The 24,055-nt window shown below is 50.5% G+C and overlaps 1 pseudogene; it reads left to right on the top strand.

Annotated features, from left to right (window-relative positions):
* Positions 1-24,055, top strand: part of LOC123177655 (probable inactive receptor kinase At5g58300) — a 106,125-nt pseudogene that overhangs the window by 44,373 nt on the left and 37,697 nt on the right.

A 24,055-nucleotide genomic window follows, 5' to 3' on the forward strand; every position in this document is an offset into this window, starting at 1 on the left:
GGCTTCAATTAGCAGCAGTAGCTAATGAATCGCTCGATCGGGTTCAGTTAACAGCCATCCATCGGTCGCTCGGGTTCAGTAATGCGCAGCCTGCAGTGCAATCACTCGGGTTCCGTTAGAGCCCAACGCCTCGCTCGGGTTCAGTTAGAGCCAACGCCTCGCACACACGCGCGTACATGTATGAGAGAAACGCGCATCGCTCAGCCTCCGACCTCCCACCGTAACCGGGAACTCCCCGAAATTTTCCTCGCCCTCGCTTCTACCATGGTTTTTTCCGTCATGGACGGCCCAAAGAATGTCATGCAGCTGCGTCTTCATCCCGCCCAGGATGAAAAGCCCATTTTCTGTCATGATTTTTTGTCATAGAAGTAGGAGCCCACCACATCTATGATGATACCGGGTTTTGTCACAATTATCGTCATAGAAGTGTCATATGTATGACAGAAAAAAAATTCGTTCGGCCCAAAATGTCACGGATGTGTCTTTTTTTGTAGTGAGTTCAGTACTACCAGGGTCATCAAGGGGGCCGCGCTCGCTGATTTCATGGCAGAATGGACAGACGCACCGACGCTTGAAGAAGGCAAAGATCGGTCCCTCTCGCCGGGATGCGAAGCGCCTGACGGCTGGGTCATGTACTTCGATGGTGCCTTCGCGCGCCAGGGCGCGGGGGCTAGAGCAGTACTCATCTCACCCACTCAGGACAAGCTCTACTACGCCGTGCAGCTCTGCTTCCAGCAAGGCGAGAAGGTCTCCAACAACATTGCAGAATACGAGGGTCTCATAGCCGGCCTGAAGGCTGTGATGGCGCTCGGGGTGAAGCGTCTCACTATCAGGGGCGACTCGCAGCTCCTCGTCAACTTCTCCAACAAGGTATACGAGCCGAAGGACGAGCACATGGAAGCATACCTCGCAGAGGTGCACAAGATGGAGAAGAAATTCCTGGGCCTGGAGTTGCAGCACGTGCCCCACGGCACCAACAAGGAAGCAGACGACATCGCAAGGAGAGCATCCAAGCGACAGCCCTAGGAGCCTGGCATCTTCGAGGAGCGGCTCTTCAAGCCATCAGCAACGCCGCCGCTTTTAAGAACGATTCAGCCTCGGGAGGAACTCCCACAGCCGCCAACCTCAGGAGCCCCAGCCTGTGGCCCGACCTCAGGAGCGCGCCTACTCCTGGCGCTCGAGCCCTAGGGGGGATGCTAGACCAAGGAATTCAAGGAATACCTGATGCAAGGGACGTTGCCAAAGAAGGAAGAGGACGCGGAGCGTGTGGCCCGTTAGGCCATGGCATACTACATCCAGGACGGCGAGTTATACAGAAAGCGACTAATTGACGTTACACTGTGTTGTATCTCCAAGGAACAGGGGAAAGAGTTGATAGCTGACATACATGACAGAGACAGTGGGCAGCACTCGTCATCGCGAACCCTCGTCGGCAAGGCATTCCCAAGTGGATTCTACTGGCTTACGTCGCTCAACGACGCGGCCGAGCTGGTGAAGTCCTGTGAGGCCTACCAATACCACGCCAAGCAGTTCCATCAGCCAGCTCAGGGCCTCAAGACCATCCCACTCTCATGGCCGTTCGCGGTCTAGGGGCTGGATATTCTGGGCCCGTTCCCTCAGGTGCCTGGGGGCTATCGATACCTCTACGTTGCCATCGAAAAGTTCACTAAGTGGCCGGAGGTTGAAGTCGTCCGTGCCATCCCAGCTGCCTCTGCAGTCAAGTTCATCAAGGGCCTCATGAGCCGTCTTGGGGTCCCCAACCGCATCATCACCGATAACGGCTCACAGTTCACTAGTAATCTCTTCAAGTCATATCGCGCTAACCTTGGAACGCAGATCTGCTATGCATCCGTAGCACACCCTAGGAGAAACAGCCAGGCCGAACGCACTAACGCAGAGGTCCTGAAGGGCCTCAAGACAAGGACCTTCAAGACTAAGCTCGAGTCCTGCGGCAGGTGCTGGCATGACGAGCTCCAGTCTGTGATGTGGTCGATGCGCACCACCGCCACCAAGCCAATGGGCAAAACCCCGTTCTTCCTCGTCTATTGAGCATAAGCAGTCCTCCCTCATGAGGTCGAGCATCGCTCCGCACGGGTCCTGGCGTTTGATGAGATGCTGTAGGACGCCACGCGGTGGATGGACCTCGTGCTGGGGGAGGAACGACGCCGTGAAGCTGCATTACGAGCGATAAGATACCAGCAGGCGCTGCGGTGGTACCATTGCCGCAGCGTCCGCCCCAGGACTCTTGAGGTGGGTGACCTTGTCCTGAGGCGGGTGCTCTCTAGGGAGGGGCTGTATAAGCTCTCGCCCATGTGGGAGGGCCCGTTCAAGGTCGTCCACATCTCCAGGCCAAGCGCTGCACGTCTGGAGACACAGGAAGGGGTACCCGTCGAGAACACCTGGAACATCCAACACCTCCGGAAGTTATACCCATGAAGAAAGGCCCGGTGCCTGTGAAGAAGGCCCAGTGCCTATGAAGAAGGCTCGGTGCCTGTGAAGAAAGGCCCAGTGCCTGTGAAGAAGGCCCGGTGCCTGTGAAGAAAGGCCCGGTGCCTGTGAAGCAAGGCCCCGTGCCTGTGAAGAATCGCCGCCCGTGACACTCTCACGTAATAATGAGTGGGGTTGTACATGCCCCGAAGCCTCAGGAGAGCCACCCTTGGGCCTCGGGGGCAACCTCACACGATGAGTGGAAGCACTTAGCTCTGCGCTGGTGAGAAGATGTCGAAGACTAGACTAGGTGCCAGACGCGGCTTTTCATTTCCTTTCCGAAGTTGGCTCACCCCTCTTTTAATTGAAATTTGCTTTCTGGTGTCTCTTGATGGTCCCATTTTATCGCTTTCTGCCTCTGTTTCTTCCTTGGTCTCTTTGGTCGACATGTACTCTCCCTTGCGTCCCTAGCGAGGGGGCTGAATAGGTACGCTTGTGAGCCTTCTTTTCGCGAGGCACCCTCGTTCGAGCCCACAAGCCGGTGCACCTCTCCTGATCCGTGCCCCATGGGTATCGCGACGCGAAGCGCTGAGTCAAGGCCAGCGGCCCCTATGACCAAGCCCTGGGTGAGCAATAAGCCTCTTGACGAATTCTTTGCAGTTCCTAAGCGCATATCTGGTCAAGGAGGCCTCAACAGGCACTAGGAGGAAAGCGCCTCGTGAGAAGGAGGCCACCCGAAACAAGTCGAGCTAAGTTATCCCTACATAAAATGACGACACTGCGACACGACATAGGAACAACAAACTTAACATAATGATTGAGATCATAGTTCGATACATGCCCCTCCGGGGCCCATTCTAGTTTCTTTTTGAAGCAGGAAGGAAAAGGAGAACAAAACAGAAGCTGCACCTACAGTGGTTCACGGGTGCAGGCCCCAATGCCCTGCTGAGCTCAGATGGACCCCTCCTCGTGCTTCACGAAGGCGCGAAGACTAGACAACCTGCCACTGTATTCGAAGCGGGCACGGCGGCGTGGCGGCTGGTCATAGCCGCCACTGCTGGAGCTGGAGCTCGGGGGAGAGCTGCCATAGCCGGACAAGACGCGGTCGGCACGAAGGGCGGGTCGCCCTCTTCCTCGTCACGTCCGTCGCCAAGGCCGAGCACCTCCTCGACATCGTTCACCTCGGGGCAGCACCCGGCACGGCGACCATCTTCTCCAAACACCCTCACATAGAGGGTCGCATCACCGTCATACTTGAAGTGAAGGGTGCACCACCTGCCCAGGCCGCGCGTGCGGGTGAACGTCTACCAACTACAGGCCAGAGCTACATTGCCCGCGGCGGAGACCGCGATCGCAACCCAAGAAGCCCTGCTGCAGCAGCCGTCCGCCTGTAGCCAAAGCCCGCCAGGACCTGAGGCCGGCAGCTCGTCGGCGAAGAAGCGCGGGAGCTGAAGCCAGTTGCCGGCCGGATCCTCCGACCAGACAACGAACTCCAGTAGCATCTCCGCCGAGTGGAAGCATGGCCGGGGAGGCCGCGCGACCACGGCACGTCTCCATTCGTCAATGGGACCGCCACAACCGGAGCGACCCCTGCCCCCCAAGCGGCACCGCCACAGCCGCATGGAGCCGTGGCAGGGGTTGTAGTGTGCTTGCGGGGACGTCCGCGTCCACGCTTGGGCACCGGAGAGCCAGGCCCCTCGCAAGGGGCCTTCCCCTTCTCCACGGCGGTGAACCTCCTCGACGGCGCCATCGGTGGCATGAGAGAAGCAAAGAAGGAGAAGAAGCAGGAGAGGCAGAGGAAGGATGGGCGACGGGGGCTCCGCCCCCTCCCATATATACCAAGAGAAGGCCAACCAGCAGCACCCACGATCATAGGTAATGATGGTTTTCCTTGCATGTCGCAGGGACTTGTCATGTCGGGCAGTTGCCGAGGTAGCGTGCGTAAGCGAAGATGCCCACGTCCAATCAACCGCCATGCGTCGATCGAGGCCGCAGGCTATGTGAGCCCGCGGCGCTCCGCACTTGACCCTTGGCTTCGCCTCGAAGCCGAGCCAAAGCATGCCTTGGGCCCAAGGGCTACTGTTGGTGTTTTGGTAACGGGGGTCCCCAGACTTGCCTGCCTACGGCCCACAGTGTGGCTTTGCTAGCATGCTTATACGGCCCATCTTCATCAACAAGGAATCAGGACCCTCGCGAGGGGACAAGCCTCGCGAAGCGAACGGCACAAGACCTCCTCAGGAGCGGCCTCACCAGGCTGGCTCATGAGGGGCGGAGAGTTCAAGGCTGGGTAAACCTCACGAGGTTCGGGTGACGTAAGTTATGAAGATCGAGACCAGGCGGGCACCAGCGCGTGCAGCGTCCTTGTTTCCTCTTTGGTGCTAAGGGGGCAAGCGCAGGCGTGGAGTACCGACACATCAAGCAAAGGTTACCATGTTGGTGCAATGAGACCAAGACCAGAAGGACGGCAAGACGGAGGTCACCATGGAGCCCAAGACGGTGTCACCACCAGAGCCTTTGGCAGGCGAAGACTGATTTTGTCAGGATAGCTTGTACTAGTTGTCCCCTTTCGAATTGGCCATTGTTGGCTCCCTTCCCGCTCAATATTTGGGGAGAGGACCATGGCCTCTATAAATAGGTTTAGTCACCATAGTAGGAGGCAACTCATCCCAAATCCACCCGAACGACAACCAGTTCACCAAGCACAAGAACACCTCAGCCTCAGGAGGTTGTTCTTCCCCTTGTACTGTTCATCCTCAGCCCAAGAGGCAATCCACCACCACCACACTCGAGTAGGGTATTACACCACAACGGTGGCCTGATCCAGTATAAATCTTGTGCCCTTTGTGTTGCGAGTTTGTTGAGTTAGTTCGTGAGATCTTAGATAAGTTAGAACGCAGATCGATAGGGGGAAGATCTTCACGCGCACCCCAATGTTCAAACCTTAAGGGTTTTGCCAGAACACGTGATCCGACAAGAGAGTCCCTAACTAGAGAGAGAGGGAGAGAGAGTGAAATGGAAAGAGTGAGTGAAAAAAGTGTGTGCATGTGTGTGAAAGAGACATTGACAACACATGATAAAAGTAGAGAAAAGGCGTGTGTGTCTTATGCAAACATATCACACATGCATCTTCGACAATGGAAGCAAGGTGAGGAGATAGTGCGTGGTTGTGTGCAACCGAGAGAGAAAGACCCCTAGCACATGGCCAAGAGGGGTCTGACAAACAAGGGAGAGAGGTCGAGAGGGACGTACGGAGAAAATGCAGACATGGGGAGGAGAGAGTGTATGTTTGTCATACAGAGATGCCCTGCAGATCGTGATGGGACTACATGGGTGGGATATCGAGTGACAAGGTGTGTGCGCGATAGAAGATACCCCGAGAAATATCGAGATAGACGTATGGATGGAAGGAGAGAATACATGTGTACGAGATGGCTAGTGAGAGCTAATCATACTTAGGGGGGAGTGCGTGTGTGTCACATCCCTAGTTATGGTATGATCTAGGCTTGATTTGTGCATCATGCTTATGTTTCAAATGAATTTGAAATGGGGAATGTTTCAAACCCTAGCACCAAAGCAAATTCAAATAGGTTCAAATCAAAAATGGAATTTCAATAAACCCAAAATGCTCTTCAAAAATTTTCATGGTCTTTGGAAAGTGTTGCAAACAATAACCAGAGGTGATGCACATTTTTGCTAAACATTTTGGATTTTTCAATGAACCCATATATATTTGAATTGGAGCTGTTTAAAATAATATAAATATTTTAAAGGCTCCAAAAATGTTGGAAATTGGTGAGGGCCTCTAGTATATTATAACTAGTGGTCACAAGGAATCCCAACCTTTTTAGAATTGTGCTAGTATTTATTTTAAGTGAAAAACAAATGTCAGAATTAGAAAAGAAAACAAAAAAGGGGAAAACTTACCTGGGCCACTTACCTCAGGCCTGGCACTGTGCGGCCCAGCTGGCCGGCCCAGCCAGCTGGCCCTGCTAGTCGTCGTCTCCACCATGCCGGGAGGACGCCGAGCGAGTGGCCGACGCACGCCCGGCCACCTCCTACTTGCCGCTTCGCCCTGGCCTCTTTGGATGACGCCATGCAACCTCCCCGACCCCCTCTCACTGTCCCTCGTCCCCGTCTCCTCCTCTGTCTCTCTCTCCCGTGATCGCCGCGACCGCCCGAGAATGCCGACGAGCACCTCCGTGGCCACCAGCTCTCCCTCGCCCTGCCACCAGGTCCAGAAGGTCCGTCGTGTCTCCCTCAACCTCCACGCCGTGCCAGGCTTCACCGGAGGCGCTGCAACGCCGTCCCCGATGTCTTCTTCAACTTCGGTGCCCGGAGATCCTCGCCATTGATTTGTGGCCCACCGGCCGTCCCCGCGCCTGCCGAGTCCTCCGTTAGCCTCTCTGTGAGCTCCGCCGCCTTTTCCCCTCCTACCCGAGCTCGTTCCTCTCCTCTAGTCGCCTCTTCCACCGGAGCCGAGAGCTCCGTGACGCCGGCCATGGCGCCACCATGGCCAGAGCCCTAACCAGCCACTCTCGCATGCGTCATGGTTCTCCTCACCCCCCCAGGAGCATGTAGCCACCCTCAGCTCCTCCCCACATGCCCATAGCTCCAACCCGAGCACGCCCGAACTCCGGCCGCCGCACTCGTCGTCACCGGCGCCACTCCGGCCACTCCCCGGCTGTGCCACCACCATGGTTGGATGCGGACGAGCGTCCGCATCCCGTAGCTGCACTCCGCGCGCCAAATGGCTCCATGTAGGCAAAACCCGCAGCGCACCGCCGCGTCTGGACTCGCCGGAGGCTAAACGCCAGCGACCGCTGACCTTTGACCGGCGTGGGTTGACCCCACTGCCCAGTTTGACCTCCCCCTCTCGCTCTCACTGACTTGCAGGCCCCGCCCGACTAATTACTCTAGGTAGCACTAATTAACTAGCTAGGTTATCTACTACAGTCACTGACTAGTGGACCCGGCCCACTTAGTTAGGACTAACTAACTTAGTTAGTTGACTGGGTCACTGACCAGTGGGACCCACTGGTCAAGTTTGACCTGGTCAGCCCCGTTGACTCGCTTACATCATGCTGACGTAGTGCTAACGCAGTTATTCTTTTTCTGGTATTAAAATAAATTAGGAAAATCTAGAAAATGATATAAACTTCTAAAATTCATAATAATTCAACCGTAGCTCAGAATGAAATAATTTATATATGAAAAATTATCAGAAAAATGCAAGGAATCCATTTGTGCCAATTACATGCATGAAAAACCAACTTATACATGCTTGATAAGTGAAAACACAATATGGGCATTTTAAATGCTTCATTTTGAATTTGCATTTGAATCTTTGATTCAAATGGGTTTCAACCAACTTGGTAGCATCTTGCATTAGCCCAAACACTACTATTTGCACATGTCATGTTCATGCTTCATATTGTTGCATTTGTTTGTGTTTTAATTGCCCGCACCGTTTCTTCTCGATAGGTTCCACTCCGGAAGGTGTTCCCGAGTACCTGTCAGAGGAGCAGTACCCCTTCGTTGATCTATCAGGCAAGAAACACCCGCGAGTACCTGTCAGAGGAGCCGTACTGGAGACTTCGGCTGGAACTCCCTGCGGATGGAACTCGAATAGGCAATAAACCTGGACGAGAGACTTGTGTGGTTAGTCAGGTCGTGGCCGACACCCTCGCCAGACTTCCGCTTGAATGTTGCCGAGGTACATGACGTGTACATGGCGATAAGTGGCGAGAGCGTGTGTGAAGAAGTACACCCCTGCAGGGTTGACATTATCTATTCGAATAGTCGTTTTCCTTGGATATGGAAACTTGGAGGACTTATGTAGTACATAGACAACTTGAAGTGGATACTCTAAAATACGCAAGATAAGCGTGAGTGGTATGGATGGCCTTCTCGTAGGGAGACGGGAACAGATTCGTAGTGGAGTTTTGATATGGTGAATATGTGGACTCGTGTGCGTCTCCTCCACTACTAGAAGAAGGGCTATAGATGGGATTGACACTAATGGCGCACCAGACAAGCGGTGCGCCATTAGTATATACTAATGGCGCACCACCTTCTGATACACCATTAGAGTTGAAACTACTAATGGCACACCAGGCCCAGGGTGCGCCATTAGTATCAAATTTTCTTTTGAACTAGTGCGCCTGTCCAATCATACTAATGGCGCATCCAGACACAGTGCGCCATTACTAGTTGTAACTAGTAATGGCGCACCTGTCGAAAAGTGCGCCACTAATGTTGTTTTTTTATTATATTTTTATTCCTTTTTTTTGCAAAACTACTAATGGCGCACTGTTCCACCGTGCGCCATTACTAGTTTAAACTAGTAATGGCGCACTATGGGACAGTGCGCCATTAGTATGTTTTTTTTGCAAAACTACTAATGGCGCACAACCAGAAGGTGCACCATTAGTAACCTGGATTACTAATGGCGCATTTAGAGTTGGTGCGCCATTAGTAAGTGGGCAGCAACAAGATATTTCGGACAGCCTCTCCTACCCACACTCACTTTCTCCCCACTTCATTCTCTCCACCTCCTCCTTGTCTCGGGTGCCTCCTCTTTTTCACCTCATTTCCACCATAGATTCATTCAATTTAAGTGGTTAAATTACCTTGTTTTCATAGGTAAGTAAGAGGGGAAGCTATATTTATGTTGTTCTCCCTACAACAATGTGCACATGCACTTTTTATGGCCTAGCTAGATCTATGTATGTTGGTGGTGTTGCATATGTTTGTGGTGTTGCATATGTGTTTGTGTTTGGAGGTGTACCGGTATTTGAAATGCGATAGTTGCCAATATTTTGCCGGAATGTTGATTCATTTCCGTTTCGGCGAGAATTTTGCCATTAAGCATTCTTTTTGGTCCTATTTTTAGGGAAAGTCATGCCAAATTTTTTCTTGGTTCTAAAATATCGTTTTGCTCTACCCCACAGGCGACCATGGTCCACACGATGACCGAAGGCATCGTGAATAGGTTTTTGTGGTCCGTGAAGGCCGAGATGCTTCAAAAGAATGAGACGGAGATAAGATGTCCATGTCGAAGATGCAAGCTGAAGAGCCTTATTGCGGACCCGGAATCCGGGCAGGTGCGGGACCACCTCCTCTTGCATGGTTTCATGGATGGCTATCGGTGGCAAGGTGATGAAGATGACTACGAAGTCGTCCATGGGGGCCGGGCAAGAAATGAGGAAGGGCAGCAAGACAACCACCGCGGCTCGGGCAGGTGAGAAGACGAAGAATCCCTAGGAGATGATCACGACGGTGATGCTGTACACAGTCATCATGTAGAAGATGCAGTACATGATGATGAGGAAGATGTCGGAGCAGACGACGGGCATGATCATGAAGATGATGATGCCGGCGGAGCAGACGACGCTGGACCATCAATGGGCTGGGTGCAGGACCCTCATATTCAAGAGCTGCTTCTCAAGCAGATGGATAACGCAAGAGCTGCCGCCCGAGAGAAAGCCAAGATGGATCAACTTGAGTTAGACGCGGTTACTCCATTGTATGAAGGATGCAGGCCTGAGGATACCCGCTTGAAAGTAACGCTCATGGCTCTGGAGATGAAGGTAAAACACAAAATGACCGATGCATCCTTCGACGAGAACATGTCATTTTGGCACGAACGTCTTCCCAAGGGGAACAAGTGTCCAACAAGTTTGGAGGAGGCGAAGAAAATCGTGTGTCCTCTGGATTTACCGCACGTGAAATACCATGTGTGCATGAACAATTGCATCATTTATCGGGACGAGCACGCGGAGTCTACCATATGTCCGGTGTGCGGCGTCACTCGATACAAGAAGAGGAAGAAAGCTCCTCGAAAAGTGGTGTGGTACTTTTCGATCACTCCTCGTCTGCAGCGGTATTCCGCAGACCCTAAGGTAGCAAAGCTCCTGCGTTGGCACGCGGATAGGGAGGAGAAGAAGCGAGAAGATGACGCAAATGATCCGGAGATAGATAAAAAAGACAAGATGCTGAGCCATGCTAAGGATGCGATCCAGTGGCAAGCGTTGAACTTCGAAGACCCATAATTTGGGAACGATCCAAGGAACATCGTGCTGGGTGCGAGCACCGATGGAGTCAATCTGTTTGGCAGCCAGAGAAGCACACATAGCACCTGGCCTATGTTTGTGTGGATGTACAACCTTCCCCCCTGGTTGTGCATGAAGAGGAAGTACATTCACATGAGTATGCTAATTGAAGGACCGAAACAACCAGGGAACGACATCAATCTATATCTGGGGCTGCTGAAAGAGGAGCTTGACACGCTGTGGAAAACGCCAGCCAATACGTGGGACGCTGCAGAGAAAGAATATTTCCCTATGAGAGCCGCGCTGCTCACGACGGTGCACGACTATCTCGGTTACAGTTATGTCGCGGGGTAGGTGGTCCACGGATTTTGTGGATGCGTTAGGTGCATGGATGACACAATGTATCGCCAGCTAGATAGAGATCCCAGGTCTTCGAAAACCATGTTCATGGGACATCGAAGGTGGCTTCGCGACGATGACCTGTGGAGAAAACGCAAGGATCTGTTCGATGGTGAAACCGAACCCCGAGGACGCCCGCGTACGAGGAGCGGTGAGGAAATAGACGAGTTGTTGAAAAATTGGAAAGACTGCCCACTGCCAGGAAATAAGCAAAAGGCGCTAGAACCGGGAAAGAAGCGAAAGGAGCCAGAGCCGCTGCTGAAGGTATGGAAAACGAGGTCTGTTTTCTGGGACTTGCCGTACTGGAAGATCCACCGTGTGCCTCACAGCCTTGATGTCATGCATATCACGAAGAACATGTGCGAGAGTCTGCTTGGTACCCTGCTCAACATGCCAGAGAGGACCAAAGATGGGCCGAAAGCAAGGGCAAACTTGAAATCAATGGGCATCAGGCAGGAGCTTCACGCTATATATGATGATGATGATGATGATGAGGCGAAGCAAGAAAGGGAAAGTCGTCGCAAAGGCAAAAAGGCCAAGAAGACCAGAAATGACTACCCTCCCGCGTGCTTCACTCTAAGTCAGGAGGAGATCGAGCATTTTTTCACCTGCCTTGTAGGAGTAAAACTTCCTTACGGTTATGCGGGGAAGATAAGCAGATACCTAGACCCAGCGAAGCTGAAGTTCAGTGGGATGAAATCTCACGACTGTCACGTGCTGATGACGCAGATACTTCCAGTTGCAATCCGTGTGATCATGGACGCGCACGTCCGTGAAACCCTATTTGGCCTATGCAACTTTTTCGACGTCATCTCTCGGAAGTCTGTTGGCGTGAGGCAACTCAGAAGGCTACAGGAAGAGATCGTGGTGATACTATGCGAGCTTGAGATGTACTTCCCGCCCGCATTCTTCGATGTTATGGTGCATCTGCTGGTCCATATCGTGGACGATATCATCCAACTCGGGCCGACGTTCCTGCACAGCATGATGTCGTTCAAAAGGATGAATGGTGTCATCAAAGGATACGTTCGCAACATGTCACGTCCAGAGGGAAGCATAGCCAGGGGCTTTCTGACCGAAGAGTGCATCTCCTACTGCACAAATTATTTAGGCATCGAGAACCCCATTGGTCTGCCCGTCAATAGGCACCTCGGCAGGCTCGCTGGATGCGGTCACCCTGAGGGTCGCCGCGAAATGCATGTCGACTTCGAGGGTCGACTCGCCGACTTTGAAAGAGCAAACCTAGTCGCGCTACAACACATAGACGTGGTCGATCCTTGGGTGGTAGAGCACAAAACCTTTATTAAGAAGACGTACAATGACCGAGGCCAACAGAGGACGGACGGAGATATACTCAAAGAGCACAACTCATGTTTCACGCGTTGGTTCAAGCAGAAGCTTCTGTCGTACCCTTTACATGAGGATTCTTCCGCGGAAGAACAACTCATATTCGCCTTGTCACAGGGCGCCGAGCACAACCTGATGACCTATGAGGCGTACGATATCAACGGCTACACATTCTACTCCGAGGCCAAGGACATAAAGAGCGATGGTTATCAGAACTCCGGGGTAACGATGGAATCCTACACCGGTAACGACAAGGACAGATACTACGGAAGGATCGAGGAGATCTGGGAGCTGAGCTACGCTGGAGAGAAGGTCCCGATGTTCCGTGTCAGATGGGCCAAGAGCATCCTAAAAGAAGACCAGTATTTCACCACCATGGTTATACCCGAAGCCAAATCCAAGACCGCGGGCGCAAACGTCACCGCGAAAAATGAGGAGAGGCAAGTGGACCAATGCTTCTTCATTACCGACCCGTCAAAGCCCAGTCGTGTTGTCATGAGGAGAGGCAAAAGGAAGATCATCGGAATGGATGGAGTAGCCAATGAGCAAGACTTCGACAGGTACGGCGACCCGAGGATCGAACATGACGACGATGATGAAGTAGCAGCATACACCACAAGAAGAAGCAGCACCACCCTACCTAAAGGACGTCCGTTCCACAGAAGAACTCCATTTGTGAAAAAGAAGGGCAAGAAGATTGTGAATAGATAGCTAGCTAAGATCGATTGTATTTAAATTGTAGCCTTCATTTCTCGATTGTATTTCATGGGCACTTTTTGAACTATCATGATTATTTTTAAATTTCATGGACACTCGATCTCGATCCCCCTCCATCTCGATCGCTATCCCACCTCGCCAGATCCGGTCCCCCTCGCCGCCGAGCACCCCCCGGTCCACCGGCCACCGCCGCCGACCCCCCGCACCCTCGATTCCCCTACTCAACATCCGCTGCCGACCCCCCGCACCCCTCCCCTACTCAACCGCCGCCGCCGACCCCCTGCACCCCACGCACCCTCCCCCGCTCCACCGGCATTACTGTTTGATGATATTTTAAAAAAATATATTACTGTCTTATAAAAAAATATTACTGCTATGATTTAAACAAGTTTGAACATATTTAAACACAAATAAGTATCAAACATCATTTTAAATGCATAAAAAAAAATTGTGGAGCCTGGCAATCGAACCCAGGACCTCCTGGTGTGAGAACTGGCTGCTGACCAGTCGAGCTAGTAGAGGGAACTTCATGTGGATTAGGTTAGGTGGAAGATAATCTATTGGCTCGAGCAGAAATCAAAAAAAATACTAATGGCGCACCACGGTGAGGTGCGCCATTAGTATGGATGTACTTATGGCGCACCTAGGGGTGGTGCGTCATTAGTATTGTACCATTAGTATTCGCCCGATCCCCCCTTCCCTCTCCCCCTCGCCAGTTCCCTCTCCCTCGATCCACCGCGCCGCTCCTTCCCTCGTCCCGCCCTCCACCGCGCCGCCGCCGCCGCGGCCCCGACCCACTGCGCCGTAGCCGCCCACGCGCCCCCGCCACCTCCCTCTCCCCTTCCTCCCCCTCGAGCCCGCGACCTCCTCGGACAGACGGCAGCGCGAGCCTCCTAGGTCGTCCCCGTGACCGTTCTCCACCGCCGACACCGCATCATCCCCACGACCACCGTCGTCCCCGCGACCACCGGCCCTCCTCCGCCGCGACGACCAGGCACCGCCGTCCGCGAACTGCCTCGAGCTCTGTCCCTGTCCGCGCGAAGATCCCCTCCACTCCGCGGGTAGGGGCTCTTCTCCTGCCGCTGCAGCTACAAGAGGAGAGGAGCACCGGCCAGCCACCACCGACGGACGCCTTAGTTTGGTACGACCTCGACCCCTTCATTGTTTTCTGCTTCAAAAGTAAGTTTGTAGAGCCAACAGGCATAGTATCCATTAACTGGAATTGAGCTAATTTTAATGGTATATTCAAAGTTAATATTTCGTTTAATCTAGTCTACGTGTTTGGTTTTTCTAACTGATATGAATGCCATGATTTCCAAGAACAAGATAGGATTGATGGGCCCCTGAAGCGGTTGCCATTAACCTTGCAGTGCATATTTGCAACAAGGTATTTTAGCATTTACACATTTAGTATAATTTTAGCATTGTTTCTCAGTTTGGCACACTACACATTATAGCAAAGATTCTCTATCTGGCACAATACACATTTTAGCATACTACATATTTTAGCACTGTTTTGGCAATGCACTGATTTGGAGTGATATCATTGGCTCATTGCTGCCTTTGTGCAATGCAGACCTGTTAAGCGTGATCTGGAGCAGGAGGGCGACGCTGAGCTCGGTTGGGGCCTCCTCGGCGACCGCTGCGGCGAGGTCTGTGCACTCAGTCTCTGAGTCCCCGCCGCGGAGAGTTGTACATACGCCAAGACCTTCTACGGTGAGCCCCTCACTCACTCAGCACCGAGTACTCTGCAATCTGGTCCTCTATCAGTAGCTTTTGTAGTAGTTCTCGCAGCAAATATGTCTTCCTTTTCAAATACAGAAGCAACACCCGGCTAATACAGAAGCAACACCCAGCGAGTACACCCGGCGAGAATCATGAAGCACTTTTCTTTTAATTAAACACCTACAGTAGTATACTTGACTGAATTTAAACACTTGCAGTAGTACTTTGACGAGTCTGCTTGATGAACTAAATTTAAACACTTACAGTCTTTCTACTGCTGCTTGATCAACTGGAGTACTCTGGTACTTGATCAGTAGCTGTTTTGGTGTAGCAAGTGCAGCAGCTGTAGTACTCCATTTGGTACTCCATCTGGAGACTTTAACTGGATCAGATTAGGTACTCCATTTGCTGTAGTACTAAAACTAGTGACATCACTTGAAGCAACTTAAGTCTGAATAATCAAATTCATCATACACTATTACTTGAATAAAAGATTATGTGCTTGCAGTGGAGTGCATGCATTTTGGAGTAGCATCAGTAGCTACTGTTACTTTTCCACATGAAGTACAGTACTGGATTAGCAAGTGTACCAGTATTATTGGAGTAAAAAATTCAGTTAAGTTGTGCAGTAGTGTGCTCCTGCTTGCTCTTCTCTGAATCTTTTAAGTGAAATGAAACCTTTTTACTCCAGTAGAATTAGATGAATTTTGTCAGTACTGTGTATTTAAATGAATCTTTTGCTGTGTATTTAAATGAAAGGGGAGTATAAATATTGTTTGGTTAAAACCAAGATTCAGTATCTTGAACTACTCCAGTTGTTTAAATTTGACTTGGTGTAGTAATCCAATACTCCAAACTGTTGATGGACAGATGGCCATTAGTTGGTGTAGTACTGCTTGGAGTAGCTTGCTGTAGAGATTTGTGTATTCTGCAGTTGAGTGCCAAAATAAACCTTGCTAGGTGAATCTTGTTTGCTTTAGGAGTAATCGCTGGAAATTTACTGAATTTTGTTTGCAGTAGATGCACTATTGGAGTATTGGATTACTGCCTCTGTTTTTAATTAACCACTACTAGAAAAAGGGCTATAGATGGGAGCTCTGTCAGTAGCTAACTGCCTCATGTTCTGCTCTGTGAACTGCTATGTGGTGCTGCTCATGGATGATGGTAGGAATTTATGCAAACTAAGTGATTGTTGCAGCCAAGAAATGCCTAACAACTATTCTGCTCATGATCTTATTTTTATTTCTTTGATGAAAGTTGGTTCTTTTCTTCCCAAGTTCACAAAAAATCTTTTACATTTCTAGTGGTTGCCAAAAGCATAATATGACCAGGACAAACATAACTTTGAGGCTGAAAGGAAATCAAGTAATGAACCACATAGGAATAGAAGGTAAACAGACTATGCTAGTTGAGAATGTTCCTCAGGAGTCGATCAGAAGTGCGACGTCTCAATATTTCCTGAAAACCCATATTAGCTAGGATAATTTGCTTTTATTACCTTATTTACACCAAGTTTTAGTTAAACAATGATACTTGAATAATTTTGTGCTATTTCTGTTATGGTTTTGTGGACAGTATTTGACCTTATGGTAACTAGTTGGGGTCAGGTTTTGGGGTTTTGATTATTGGTATGAAGTACTGACAGAGGATCTTATTCACACCAAGTTTTAGTTAAACACTGGTACTAGAATGATTTTGTGCTACTTCTATTGACAGAGAATGGCATGTTAATACCATATAGGTACCCAATGTATTTTCCATGTTGTGATGGAGGCCTTTTTTGCCTTGTCCACCCGAGAGGCCCTTGAGTTTGCTAGAATGTTGATTAACTTCCGTTCCGGCAAATTCGGGTACTCCATATGTCCTATTTTCAGCAAAGGTCATGCTGAAATTTTCCGTGAATTTTAGCATAACTTTGCTAAAAATAGGACATATGGGGTACTTGTGACTAATGCATGGGCCGGGGTATCTTAGTAGTTAATTAAGTAGGATCAAGTGCCCCGGCATACTTGTGACTAATGCATGGCTTTTAGGGTGCCTCGGTGTCGATAAAAACTGAAATGATGAAAGCTTAGGCTTTTACGGTGCCTCGGCGTCGAAAAACCCTCAATGATAAAAGCTTAGCTTTTAGGATGCCTCGGTGTCGACAAACCCTAAATGATGAGACCATGATCTTGTTCCTTGACAATAACCAACTTTTTGACCAAACTTTGTTCCTATTTAGAGAGAAACATGGCCAACAACGATGAGGCCGGGGGTTCGGGCGTCAAGGCATTCTGGAAGCTGTCCCAGGAGATGGAGGAACAACCTCACTTGTATGAGAATGCCGCCTTCCCCACCGATCCTGAGACCACTGATGGTACCGCCGAGGATGACCCCACTGATGCCACCATTGATGATGGCGGCGCACGCACAGATGGCAGCCAACCGAAGAGGCAACGAAAGGACCGGCGCCCGACCGTGCTCCGCACCCTCAAGGAGGAAGTTACTGAAGTGGACTCTGATGGGAATCCAACGGCGCCCGAACGAATAGTCAAGGGGTACTCGCTTTAGCTCGGGTGCATTCTCCGGAGCACCGTCTCGATCAACACCGAGAACCTAAGGCATCCTGACCGAGGGAATTTGCGCAACCTCCTCTTCACGAAGCTGCACGAATGATACAAGTTCCCCGCTGAATTTGAAAACACAAGCCTCAAAGGGAATAAAGTGAACAATGCTGCCCTCACGAAGATGAGCAAGGCCCTGTCTACTTGGAAAAGCAATGTGAAGAGAATGATCGAGAAAGGTGAGAGTTATGAGAAGATCAAGGAGAAAAATCCTTCGATCACCGAAGATGACTACAACGACTTCAAGATCAATTGCTCGAGCACCGCAAACTCCGAATCAAGTAAGTGGGGGAAAGAAATGCAGGAGCTGAACTTAGGGGAACACACTCTCGGTCCCGGCGGTTACAGAGTGGCGGAGCCTATATGGGACAAGGAGGAGGCGGACCGTGCCGAGCAAGGCCAACCGCCCCTCTTCGATAAATACGGTGACAAGCAGACCAGGAACTTTGTCAGGGCCCGGTACAAGAAGGACCCGAAAACAAAGGAGCTTACCACGGATCCGAAGACCAGGGCGCTTGAGCTTGTTCTGGTAAGGAATACACCCCCGTGTAATTAGCTCCATATGGTTGCATTCTAATTAATGAAGCCAAATTTCTAAATGGTTCACATTCCTTCCGCAGGCGACTGAAAGCAGTAGCGCGGGGTCGACTAAGAGCAACCCTTGGGACACCACTCTAAATAGGGCGTTGAATGTAATGAAGAACAAGGATAAGCTCAGTAAGCCGACGTCAGCTGGTCGTGTGGCCGGCAAAGGCTTGTCGACAAAATGGTCGTCATACTATAACACTGGTGGGCGAAAGGAGAAAAAGACCAGCTCGGAAAGCCAGGCACGCGAGGTTCAAGAACTCAGGGCACAGGTGGCACGGATTCTGGAGATTGTCCAAGAGCAAGTGAAACAACAACTCGGAAGGACGATCACCGCCATTGTGCCTACCTTTGATCCAGGGGATTAGTGCGTGGATTGTGGGCGGCCAACAGGGGCCGCCCCCGATTCCTAGCTTCACGGCCAGCAACTCGCAGAACGCGATGGTGGGGCCATTGGTGTCTTCGACACCGGCACGGGAGCTTAATGCACCCGGGAGCTTAATGCACGGGAGCTCTGCAGCAAGCGGCCCCTCCGTCAACTGCACGCCCGCCGTTGGTGGTGCCTCGACATTAGCCGAGCTTGACGCCATCATCACGGTAACTAATTAAGCCTCTCTCGGCCGAGGACTTCATCTCCTTGCCTTTGACTGGGCATCCCTGACACCCTACATGTTTTCGCAGGGCGTTGCCGACATTCTGTGCACTCTCCTGCACTTCATGAACAACGAGTTGGTCGATGTCGCCAAGGGCAAAATCGTTCAACCGGGCAACCCCTTGTTCCACGGTACCCAGATGCCACCCAACTTGTTTAGGGTTCAACTGGTTCGGGTGCTGCCAGGCTGCGACGAGTTGTTACCTCCGATTTGACCCGTCGGGGCCGACGATGATGATGTGATGACCCTCAGCGCCTGCCTCAGATGGCCCCTGCTTTGGCCGAAGAGCCAAATTCGTTTGGGGGCGGGGGACACCACCCCAAAGACAACACCGCCAGTCGTGCCGGCGCCAAGTCGACCCCATGGCAAGACCGCCGCAACGGTGCCGGACATCCCTATGCCACTGGATCCAAACATGCATATGGCACAGGATCAGAACGATGACGACGACGATACATTTGCCAACGTCGATCAGTACTTTGCCGATCATGGGTACGGTGGCGACTTCATGGGGCCTCCTTCTCAAGAACCCAACCCAACAAAAGACGTGCGCGATCTAGCTGGTACCACGGAGAAGCCAAGTTGCAATATGCGTCGTCTGCAGTTCAGCTCTCAGGAGAGCCTCCAGCTGCCGACTTCACCGAGCCTCAGATAGGCGAGGTGCGAAATATTATCAGCCCCAACACACTCAAGAAGGCGGTCTGTGAGCAGAACTCGGTCCCATTACAGGAGAAGAAGAAGGCACGCAAAAGAAAGACTAACAAGGGTGCAGGCCAGCCGGCACCGAGTACGATCCGTGCTCAGGACGGGCCACCTTCACCTGAGGATTTAATGAGGAGGCTGCATGTGGCGGGTAGGCCGATGCTACCGAGAAATATGCTCGATGCTGCAACCGGTGCTATGCGGAGTCTGCATGACAGTGTTCTTTCTTTGGAGAAGCAGTGTCTCAGAGAGAAGGATGTGGCATACCCGGTTTTCGCGGCCAAGGTGCCAGAGGGCAAGGGCTTTGTGGATAACTCCATCGGGGGTACGATCGTCCTGCAGTTTGATGACATCCATGCTATGTTGAACCTTCATCCGCTGCACTACACCTTCGTTCGGCTATTTTCGCTAAGTATGGAGATGCGGATCATTCGCGACAAGACCCCGGACATCGTGATAGTCGACCCCTTCTACATGCGTGCCAAGATCTTGGGCAGCGCTGGGGACCGGCAAGTCGCGAGTTCTCACCTCGAAGGCGTCATTCTGGCAAACCAAGATAAGGATAACTTCCTCGTGCCTTACTTCCCCGAGTAAGTCCTCCCCTCAACCGCCCCGTAACATATGAATCCTTGGATTTCGATCGTTTTTTCTTTTAACATTCCGTGTTTTCTGAAGTGATACACATTGCACGCTCATCCTCCTAAGCCCCAAATATTCCATGGCCACGTATTTCGACCCGGACCGTCATTCGAACGTAGACTACACAAATGTCAAGAAGGTTCTTGATGATGTTCTCCCCGGCTACGCCAAATCTGGAGGCACCTTCACCAGGCCTATTCGTAAGTACCGCAAGCACGTGTTCTCCCACAATACGACGTTCTGCTGCATCAAGCAGCCGCCTGGCAGTCAGAAGGGTGCCTACTACGCCATCCATCACGTGCGGGCGATCGTACGGGACCAGCATCAACTTCTGCTACCGAGTAAACTCATAGATTGGGCCGCGAGCATGTCGGCAATCCAGGACGCGGACATCAGACAAGAATTCTTTTGCATCCAGTCAGAGTTTGCGGAAATCATCTATCAAGATGTCCTTCGTACCTCGGGGCAGTTCTACCTCAGAAATCAACCGTCCAACAGTGACATCGACACAATGCTACAAATGCAGGCTGACAATGACCGTTATTTCATGACTCCCACGATAGACGGTGGCTTCATCCACGCTCCGGTTCCTTGAGTCGAGTCGAAAGCAGTGATGCTGTGTCTAGTTCTGAAACATCGATTGGCTCATGTTGTAATTAAACTTTAATGAACTTGTAGTATGTCTCTTTGGTTTCGAGAGTCGTTCAACTTAGATGTAATCGATGCTATTAATGTCTTGCTTTTCTCTTCCGATCGTTCTGTTGCATACTTATATATTGCTTATGTATTGTCTGTGAATTGGTACTAACGTTTTGCTTGGCTACTGCATAGCGATGCCGTCATAGGTCGTGTACAAGGGTAAGGTTCCCGGAGTCTACGACGACTGGGAGGAGTGTCGGAGACAGGTTCACCGATTCAGCGGTAACAGTTACAAAGGGTACACCACTAGGGCCGAGCCGAATCTAGATACGCCCGCTATCTAGCGGGAGAAGGGAGGGAGCGCTGGATGAACCGGATGAAGACGAGTTTCATCGTGATGATGCTCATCGTGATGACCGCAGCTCTCTTCTATGTGATGGTAGTTTAGATGATCGATATCGACTTGTAATGTGAAGACAAACTCGCTACTCGCGGTCTCGAGACTTGTAATATAATGTTCTATCTTTGTTCGGTCTTTTCAATTCGGGGATTAATATGATGAATTGTATTCGGAGACTAATATGATGAATTGTATTCAGAGACTAATCTTCTATTGTATTCGATGAATCTGTTGTTGATGTGTGCTGTCTATATTTTGTCCAATTATACATTTTGTAACCTGTGCAAAAAACAGAAAATTAAAAAATAAAAATAACCTAATATTCATACTAATGGCGCATCACATCACAGTGCGCCATTAGTATGCCAAAGGATACTAATGGCGCATCATTAAACAGTGCGCCATTAGTATGCCGAAGTTACTAATGGCGCATCTTGTTGTTGTGCGCCATTAGTATGCCAAAGCACCTAGGTATACATGGCCCCCTGGGAGGCATACTAATGGCGCACTGTTGTATATACTAATGGTGCATCTAAGGTGCGCCATTAGTATACCAGATACTAATGGCGCACCAGTGGTGCGCCATTAGTAAAATATACTAATGGCGTGGCAGTAATGGCGCACCTCTAATGCGCCATTAATGGCCAAATTAGGTGCGCCATTAGTAGGCCTTTTCCTAGTAGTGCTCACCTCAAAGAAATTTCTGATACTCGTAGTATAGGTTACCCACTCAGTCAAAGCTAGCTTGCTGCTGTTAAAACTCCACCACCCCCTTTGTTGATAATGTTGCATATGTAGATAGTTCGGATGTAAGACTTGCTGAGTACCTTCGTACTCACGTTTGCTTATTTATGTTTTGTAGTTGGTTACACTAGTGACTTCGACGAGTAGCTTGTATCCCAGCTACCATCTTGTACCCTTGGGAGGGTCTTGTAGATAGTCAGGCTTCTCAGCCTTTTTCTTTTGGTAGTTTTCTGTACTTAGACATGTAATGCTTCCGTTGCTTGTATGCTCTGAATGATGGGTCATGAGACCCCTGTTTGTATTGAATGCTATGTGGCTCTTCCGGGCCTTTATATATATGAGTTTGAGTTATGTTGTGATGCCATGTTGTACAGCACATACTTGCATGTTATGCATACATGTAACGTGTATTGCTATGTGTGGGATCCGACAATCTAGTTGTTTATCCTTGGTAGCCTTTCTTATGAGGAAATGTAGTCCAGTGCTTCCACTGAGCCTTGGTACTCCGCTACAGCCCTATTTACCGGAGTCCTGCTAGCCCAGCACTACTGCTCCAGAACACTTAGACTGGCCGGCATGTGATTCACTTCATTCCTGTGTCTGTCCATTCAGGGAAATGTCACGCAGAGACATATGGAGTCATGTTAGCCTGCTACAGCCCGGGTTCCCGGAGTCCTGTTAGCCCAGTTGCTACAGCCTGGATTCATACGCTGTTGACCTACATACTCGAGGTTGATTCATGTATGCCTGTCCCTCTAAGTTAGTGCCACTCTGGGTTCACGACTAGTCATGTCGGCCTAGATTCTTTGTCGTATGGATGCTAGCGACACTATCATATGTGTGAGCCAAAAGGCGCAAATGGTCCTGGGCCATGGTAAGGCGACACCCATGGGGATACTGTGTGTGAGGCCGCAAAGTGATATGATGTGTTACATGTTAGATCGGTGTGACTTGGGATTGGGGTCCTGACAGCGTTGGTATCAGAGCTTGACTGACTGTAGGATTACCAAGCCAAACTGGTCAAAGTTGAGTCTAGAAATGTTTTAGTTATATAAGGGAATTGATTCTGGAAGGGAATGTAAGGCTCTTTTTACTCCTTTACCTCATGTCATTCCTCCTGAGTCAGCCTCTTCTTTTCTACGAGGGTTAAGGACTAGGCTTCTCCTGTATCTCTCAGGATGACGTGTTACTAAACCGTAAAGTCTTAGGATTGTTGGGTTGTGTCTTCGTACAGTTCTACTACTTCTATGTGTCATCAGTTTGACCCAGAACCTTGATATTATGATGCTGAGTGATTATGCTATTCCTTTGATGAATGTCTCAAAATCCTTTTTGAGCATTTACAGTCGTTATGCTGCCGGAATTGTCCTAGGATTTCAAGAGTTTCCAATACTTTTGCATTACATTCCGCATCCTTATGTCGATGCTAATTCCATCCTTGTTTCCTTGGTTTCTGTGCCAGGATGTCGTCTGCTAACCGAGGTTCAGTTTCTCATAACAAAAACCACGGAGATGGTAGGGATGAGGATCCTCCTGACCAGCCTTCGATGGCAGAGTTCTTGTTAGCTTCCGAAAGGAACAAGCATGAGACTAACCGCTTGCTGGCACAGACTGAGCAGAACACCGCACATCAGCGTGAGAAGTTGGTTTCCATCACCGACTTCATTGGTCTGAAACCACCCACCTTCCATCATTCCATTGAGCCACTCGATGCAGATGACTGGCTCCGGAGCATCACTCACAAGTTGCATTCTGCAAACGTAGCTGAAGGTGACAAGGTCACCTATGCTACCTATCACCTGGAAGGTCGTGCTAGTATTGGTGGCAGAGCTATGAGGCTATGCTTCCAGCTGGCCAGATTCCTACCTGGAGGGATTTCACCGAGGCTTTTCGTGAGCACCACATTCCTCGGGCTCTCATTGACCGCAAGAGGGAAGATTTCTGTAGTTTTACCTAGGGTAAGCTGCATGTTGATGCTTACAGTAGAGAGTTTGAAAACCTCGCCCGCTATGCTACAAAAGAAGTGTCCACGGACACCAAGAAGCAGGCTAGGTTCCGGAAGGGTCTCAACCCTAAGTTGCGTCGTGATCTCCACCTGCATCATTGTGATACTTTCCAGACTCTTGTGAACAAGGCCATTAATGCAGAGACAGCTCAGCTCACTTACAAGGAGTATCGTAAGCACAACCGTGATCTGGGTTCTTCCTCCCGCTCTGGCTCTCAGAAGCGACGAATTTGGATCCCGAACTCAGCTCTTCCACCTAGATATGCACCGAGGCCATCCGATGTGGCGCCTCACCCAACTCAGCAACGTGATCCAACCAGGCCTATTAGTGGACCACTTGCCAAAGTAGGTCCACGTCCTACCTCAGGAACTCGCTTCACCTGCGGAGAACGAGGACACTATGCACGTGACTTCCC

The sequence above is a fragment of the Triticum aestivum genome, chromosome 1A (genome assembly GCF_018294505.1).
Source record: "Triticum aestivum cultivar Chinese Spring chromosome 1A, IWGSC CS RefSeq v2.1, whole genome shotgun sequence".
Taxonomy (NCBI): Eukaryota; Viridiplantae; Streptophyta; class Magnoliopsida; order Poales; family Poaceae; genus Triticum; species Triticum aestivum.